A 6,859-nucleotide genomic window follows, 5' to 3' on the forward strand; every position below is an offset into this window, starting at 1 on the left:
TTCCAAATTTGCTGGCATATTAAGTGCAGCACTTTCACAACATCACCTTTGAGGATTTGAAATAGCTCAGCTGAAATTCTATCACCTCCCCTAGTTTTGTTCATAGTGGTGCTTTCTAAGGCCCACTTGTCTTCACACTCCAGGATGTATGGCTCTAAGAGATTGATCACACTATCATTGTTATCTGGATCATTAAGATCTTTTTGGTATAGTTCTTAGTATTCTTGCCACCTCTTCTTAATATCGTCTGCTTCTGTTAGGTCCATATTGTTTCTGTCCTTTGCTGTGCCCATCTTTTCATGAAATGTTCACTTGGTGTTCTTGAAGATATCTCTAATCTTTCCCATTCTATTGTTTTCCTATATTTCTTTGCATTTATCTTAATGTCATTAAGATTGAACATTAATATCTTACTTTTACCTTCCAAAAATACAGAATATAAGAAAAATGACACACTTTGGAGGACAAAATAGAGAGATCAGTTTTGAATATGTGATTTATAACATTGTTATGAAACACTCAAATAAACCAGAGTTGAACATGACTGAAGTGACAGAGCACACACATATGCACTCAAATAAACATAGACATTCAATTGGAAATATGGCTGGAATTCAGAAGGTGCAGTGTGCACTTCAAATAACCTACCAGTGTACAACAGTATTTATTTAACTTATATTCAGAGTACATCATGAGAATCGCTGGGCTGGATGAAGTACAAGCTGGAATCAAGGTTGCCAGGAGAAATATCAGTAACCTCAAATACGCAGATGACATCACCCTTATGGTGGAAAGCGAAGAAGAACTAAAGAGCCCCTTGAAGAAAGTGAAAATGGAGAGTGAAAAAGTTGGCTTAAAACTCAACATTCAGAAAACTAAGATCATGGCCTCTGGTCCCATCACTTCATGGCAAATAGGTGGGGAAACAGTGGAAACAGTGACAGACTTTATTTTCTTGGGCTCCAAAATCACTGCAGATGGTGACTGAACCCATAAAATTAAAAGACGCTTGCTCCTTGGAAGAAAAGCTATGACCAGCATAAAGTGAAGTGAAGTCGCTCAGTCGTGTCCAACCATTTGCGACCCCATGGACTATAGCCTATCAGGATCTTCCGTCCATCGAATTTTCCAGGCAAGAGTACTGGAGTGGGTTGCCATTTCCTTCTCCAATGACCATAGACAGTTTATTAAAAAGCAGAGACATTGCTTTGCCAGCATAGCTCTGTCTAGTCAAAGCTATGGTTTTTTCAGTAGTCATGTATGGATGTGAGAGTTGGACTATAAAGAAAGCTGAGTACTGAAGACTTGATGCCTTTGAACTGTGGTGTTGAAGAAGACTCTTGAGAGTCCTTTGGACTGCAAGGAGATCAAACCAGTCCATCCTAAAGGAAATCAGTCTTGAATATTCCTTGGAAGAAATGATGCTGAATCTGAAACTCCAGTACTTTAGCCACCTGATGTGAAGAACTGACTTATTTGAAAAGACCCTGATGCTGGGAAAAATTAAAAGCAGGAGGAAAAGGAGACGACATAGGATGAGATGGTTGGATGACATCACTGACTCAATGGAAAATGAGTTTGAGTAAACTCCGGGAGTTGGTGATGGACAGGGAGGCCTGGCATGCTGCAGTCCATGGGGTTGCAAAGAGTCAGACACAACTGAGCAACTGAACTGACTGACTGTACAACAGTATAAGCACTATGAGCATATGTACTATATTGATCAACATTTATTTACATTGAAAGTGACAGAAAACCAATTCAAAAACAGAGAAAAGTATAATTTTTCACTGATATAATATATAGTTATTTTCTGCCAAAAATGTATATGGAGTCCAAAGACATGAATTTTCTGTATTTCTTTTGGCTTAGTATCATTTTCAGGGTACATTTGAAGACTGCTATCAGCCTCAGGTTTTTCTCAACAATTATTAGCTAGAATCCATATTTTCATGTGATCACAACCTAGAAAACGTAGCATGCTTTTCTTCTTCCAAAGCTCCACCAAACATCTCATATCTCCTTTACTGAAACAAGGTTACTTCTCTTCCCTGAACCAATAGGCATGGACAAGGTACAGGATGATAATGTACTGATCTTGCATCTTTGGAGACATATATAGCTTCAAATCATCTGAAAACATTTATGTAAAGAACACAGAGAAGTTGGATTATCTTCCCAAGAAGGAAAATAGGAAGATAGACAGGCAAAACAAGAACACAAAAGTGGGGGGAAAAAAAAGATTGAGAAATATTCATTATGTATTTTGGATCAAAACAAGATTTGGAAGCAGACTACCTTGTATAGGAAGGTAAAGATGTAGACTTGTGGTATTCTAAGGAATTCCCAACATTTTAAGGAGTCCACTGGTAGCTTCCCTGGTAGCTCAGCTGGTAAAGAATGCACCCGCAATGCCCGAAACCTGGGTTTGACCCCTAGGATGGGAAGATCCCCTGGAGAAGGGAACATCTACCCACTCCAGTATTCTTGCTTGGAGAATTCCATTGACAGAGGAGCCCAGCTGGCCCCAGTCCATGGGGTCTCAGAGAGTCGGACACAATTCAGGGACTTTCACCTTCATCTTCATGAAGTCCACAGTGAGTGAATATTTTGCAAAACATTTTTGAATGAAATAGCATATTGCAATTCTTAGATCATCTTCCTGGATCATAAATGGTATCTCATAATCTATTATTCCATATCTGGAACAGTTCCTTAAATGCTTTACTTCACACTTACCCACATTGAAGCTCAGTTGCCATTTGCATTATCCCACACAGCTTCATGAGCATTTTACTCCCACTGACTCAGCATTCCTTTGCTGACGGAAGCTTGGATAATTTTCTGTGTACTCCCACTTTTTAGGTTATTTATAAAAGTCTTTAAATAAAATTACTGTCAAACCTGGGGAATGACATTGTTAGCTTTCACCACCCAGCAGAGCACTAATTTAGCTTTGTTCCCTCTCCCCTAACTGTGTTTACTCCTTACCCATGGCAATCAAAATGTATTTGTTAAGCATCACACTATGTGTTTAAAAATAAATCAGAGTCTTGAGGCACAATGTTGAGTTTGAAGACATTCAAAGGATTCTATTAATCATAGGGCAATTCAGCTTTATTTGCTTACTTAAGAGTCTCAATGAAGAAACTTTGCTTAAAACCATGCCTTAGTTCTGTCCACTGTTTACTGGCCTCTTTATATCATTAATAAAATACTTTGAAAGTGTAAGTGAAAGTCACTCAGTAGTATCTGACTCTTTGTGACCCATGCAGTATACAGTCCATGGAATTCTCTAGGCCAGAATACTGGAGTGGGTAGCCTTTCCCTTCTCCAGGAGATCTTCCCGACCCAGGAATCAAACTGGGATCTCCTGCATTACAGGTGGGTTCTTTTCCAACTGAGCTATCAGGGAAGCCCATAAAAGGACAAATGTTTTTCCCCCTACATTCTTTAGTAAGGATTATAACAACGTATCAATACATTGTAATATAACAATAACAATGTATCCTGCTTGAGGACAGTTTCTCCTTCTTAAAAACCTTTTGACTAATCCTGTTATCTTAAAATGTATATTATGAGAGAGGGTCTGATAAAATTTTTGTTAGGTTCTAATTCTGTTATCTTAAAATGTAACTTGTAGAAGTGGGTCTGGCAAAATTTTTATAAGCTTGACATATTCTTTTCATTTATTGCACAAGCTGGAATCAAGATTGCTGGGAGAAATATCAATAACCTCAGATATGCAGATGACACCACCCTTATGGCAGAAAGTGAAGAGGAACTAAAAAGCCTCTTGATGAAAGTGAAAGAGGAGAGTGGAAAATTGGCTTAAAGCTCAACATTCAGAAAACTAAGATCATGGCATCTGGTCCCATCATTTCATGGCAAATAGATGGGGAAATAGTGGAAGCAGTGTCAGACTTTATTTTTGGGGGGCTCCAAAATCACTGCAGATGGTGATTGCAGCCATGAAATTAAAAGACACTTACTCCTTGGAAGGAAAGTTATGACCAACCTAGATAGCATATTAAAAAACAGAGACATTATTTTGCCAACTAAGGTCCATCTAGTCAAGGCTATGGTTTTTGCAGTGGTCATGTATGGATCTGAGAGCTGGACTGTGAAGAAAGCTGAGCTCCAAAAAATTGATGCTTTTGAACTGTGGTGTTGGAGAAGACTCTTGAGAGTCCCTTGGACTGCAAGGAGATCCAACCAGTCCATCCTAAAGGAGATCAGTCCTGGGTGTTCATTGGAAGGACTGACGCTGAAGCTGAAACTCCAATACTTTGGCCACCTCATGCGAAGAGTTAACTCATTGGAAAAGACCTTGATGCAGGGAGGGACTGGGGGCAGGAGGAGAAGGGGACGACAGAGGATGAGATGGCTGTATGGCATCACTGACTGGATGGACATGGGTTTGAGTAAACTCCGGGAGTTGGTGATGAACAGGAAGGCCTGGCGTGCTGCAATTCATGGGGTCACAAAAAGTCAGACACGACTAAGTGACTGAACTGAACTGAACTAATCCTATCATCTTAAAATGTAACTTGTGGGAGTGGGTCTGGCAAAATTTTTATAAGCTTGAGACATTCTTTTGACTTATTGTAATAACCAATTTAAAAAGTATATAATTCCTTTGCTAAGACTAGCGACAGGGCACTCTCCATCCCCCTTCTGATGTCTATGTAGGAGATTTCTCTGTCCCTTTTCACTTTAGTAAAACTCTGCTACACAAAAGCTCTTGAGTGATTAATCCTAGTCCCTGGTCCCAAACCTAAATTTTCTTGTTTGGAGATCAGAGAATCTTCTGAGAATCCAACATCGTTCACTGTAAGCTATCAAGTGGTAAAGAATTCATCTGCCAATGCAGGAGATACAGGTTCCATTCCTGGTTGGGAAGTGACAACCCACTCCAGTATTCTTGCCTGAGAAATTCCATGGAAAATGGAGCCTGGTGGGCTACTATCCATGGGGTCCAAAAAGAGTTGGGCATGACTTAGCTACTAAACTACAATGACAATAGATATAGAATGCCAAGGGATCACAATACCTTTAAAACATCCAAGAGAAGTTGTTAAGGAGATAATGTACTAGATGTCTAGAGTTAACAGTGAGATCTGGTCTAAACATATAGACCTATATGTCCCTGTTTATAGGTATCAATTGGTAGGTCAATGATTACTGTGATTACCAATTATAGAGTACAAACAAGAAAGACTTTAGACAAAGTCTCGAGAAATTCCAATCAGTAGAGAAGTTAAATCTCCAGAAAGAGGCACAGAATGGTAACCTAACATAAGAAAAGAAAAACAAATAAGAAATGGCCAGGAAGCCAAGGGAAATTATGTCAACAAGAGTGAATGCTGCTTAGAAGACAAGTAGTATGATGGTTGATAAATAGCCAATGTATTTTAAAGAGATGAGTTTGATTGGTGACTATCATGAACAACTTAGAGTGATACGCTTAACTAATGACTAAGCTGAGAATTGTATAAAAAGACAGGAAATTAAAAGGCTCAATATGGACAGCTCTTGTAAGTAATTGGTCTATGAAACTGGAAGATTTTTAACTTAGTCCCTAATTCTCAAACACTGTGTTACTTTGAACAACTAAAAGCAGGATGATATTTCAAGAAATAAAAATATTTGAAGATTATTAAATGCTAAATTTCTCACTGTATGAGTGCAGTTTTATTTAGCACAGATCTTTTTGTAATTCACATAGTTTTTTAATAGACACCATGCTTAATCATCCTCAAGAATCTGCCACTGTGATTCAAAGATGCTTCATATTCCATTTAAAATATCAGGCATCTAAAATAAAAAAGAATATATTAGTTCACCTCCTGGAGCTTTATGGTATTTTAATAAAAACAACACTAATAATGGACTCACTAACACTTACCTCTGTCATCCATAGTCATTCCTAAGTCTATAGTTAAATATAGTATAACTTTTACCAAGAGGATATATATGATTAAAGCTGGAATTTCCTCAAGTTTATAGCTAAATGCCCCTCATCCCCCCAAATCTTTTGTTCTGATGTATTTTCTTGTTAAACAATCTCAAGAAATTCATTTTAACAGCGATGGTAATTTATACAATCATCTTTAAGGTGTTATTTGATAGTTTCTGGAAAGTTGCCCTTTGCTATAACATTTTATTCATCAGGAAGTTGCTAACAGAGACATCACACATGGTGAAATATATATTCTATTGGAATAAGGACTGGTCCTTGTTTAAGATTAAAATATTCTATAAGAGAATGATGACTTCATGTCTATTATTAATACTTTAGTACTAAGAAGCTTATCTAATATTTTCTAAAGTGACAGTGACTTGATATCAGTTTATTAGACTGTGAGATGTATTATGAAGTACTTTTGAAAGCACAGGAGCAAAATAAAATGTCCCAGAGCTAAAGCACTACTCATAGAGGGTGAATGAAAAAACATTGTTTCAAAGATATTTTCCTTGAATTTAACTTTCCACTGGTCTCTTATTTTAGTAACAACAGCAAACTAAAACTTAGAATGCTTGCTCTGAGCCTAGAAATATGCCAGGTTTGCATGATTACTAAGGGCTGGGGTATTATACTAAACTAGGCTATTTAGCTTTGGATTCTAATTTTTCAATTCCCTCAATCACTATAACGTCTGCCTATCCAAAAATGTTGACATGTGCTGTTTAATAAATATACAGATATCTATTTAGGTAGCTTGGGAAAGATATAATAAAACTAATAAAATATAAAACAAATTTGACCTCATTAACAGTTCAATAAATGCAACTTAAAAACAGAATCTTATAGGTAAAATTATTAAAAAATGAAATGCAAATGACTGTACCAGAAATT

The sequence above is a fragment of the Cervus canadensis genome, chromosome 5 (assembly GCF_019320065.1).
Source record: "Cervus canadensis isolate Bull #8, Minnesota chromosome 5, ASM1932006v1, whole genome shotgun sequence".
NCBI lineage: Eukaryota > Metazoa > Chordata > Mammalia > Artiodactyla > Cervidae > Cervus > Cervus canadensis.